This window comes from Grammomys surdaster, unplaced genomic scaffold (genome assembly GCF_004785775.1).
Source record: "Grammomys surdaster isolate TR1022 unplaced genomic scaffold, NIH_TR_1.0 126197, whole genome shotgun sequence".
Taxonomy (NCBI): Eukaryota; Metazoa; Chordata; class Mammalia; order Rodentia; family Muridae; genus Grammomys; species Grammomys surdaster.
Window position 1 is genome coordinate 2,363,893 of NW_021621002.1, and position 872 is coordinate 2,364,764.

Here is an 872-nt window from a genome sequence, read left to right on the forward strand (position 1 = left end):
CTACTTACTTGCTCTTCTTGGTGGTGCCCAGGGTCTCTGAGTGTCTGGGGTCATCTCAGGAGTGGTCTCAGGAGTACTATGTCCTGCCTGTGCATTATGGCACTAGCCATGGGTCATCTCAGGCATGGTTTGTCCTCCCTTCCCCAGACCTGCTTGGTGCCAGACTGGTGGTCATCTCAGACTAGCTCCCTGACCAGGCCTCAAAGTGCCAGACTGGTGGTCATCTTGGGTTTGCTCCTTGCCCAGGCCTGCTCACATGGCTCTATATGAGGGTTGTCTATCTGGGGCTCACTCCTACCTGGGGCCCACAGTTCCAGGGTCCCACGCAGCTTTGTGAGTCTTTGACTCACTCCTCACCCTGGGAGCCCATCTGGACCTTCGCAACACTAGACTGGTGGTCATCTCAGGCTTACGTGTTAGACTAGTAATCATTCAGTTCAGAGCAGAACACTGAGCATAGACATAGCCTCTCTCTTCTCTGCCACCTACTGACGCTCATGTGACACAGCAGCCACACCTACAATGCCTCTAGGGGCAGGGTAGCTGCCAATTTTCAAAATCTAGGAATTGGCAGAGTTCAGACTTGACTCCAAATGTATGACCCATCAAAAGGAAAATGAGTAAACTGGACTTCATAAAAGGAAAGGGCAGGTTCGGGGCTCAGGCATACTGCTCGGTTGCTAACAGTCCTTGCCTGGCATGCCCTGGGTTTGGTCCACGGTGTCTGCCCATGCTGGCATATGTTTTCAATCCCAGCTCCTGGAAGGAGATGCTCAAGGTCACCTTTGGCAATATAGTGAGTTTTAGGACAGCTGAAACACTGCCAGAGAGAGAGAGAGAGAGAGAGAGAGAGAGAGAGAGAGAGAGAGAGA

At 52.2% G+C, this 872-nt stretch overlaps 1 non-coding gene across 1 annotated transcript; it reads right to left on the reverse strand.

Annotated features, from left to right (window-relative positions):
• Nucleotides 1-412: 412 nt before the first annotated feature.
• On the reverse strand, nucleotides 413-539 carry LOC114613228. Its single transcript, XR_003710151.1, has one exon. It is a non-coding gene; the product is annotated as a small nucleolar RNA SNORA17 (small nucleolar RNA).
• Between the last annotated feature and the right edge of the window lie 333 nt (nucleotides 540-872).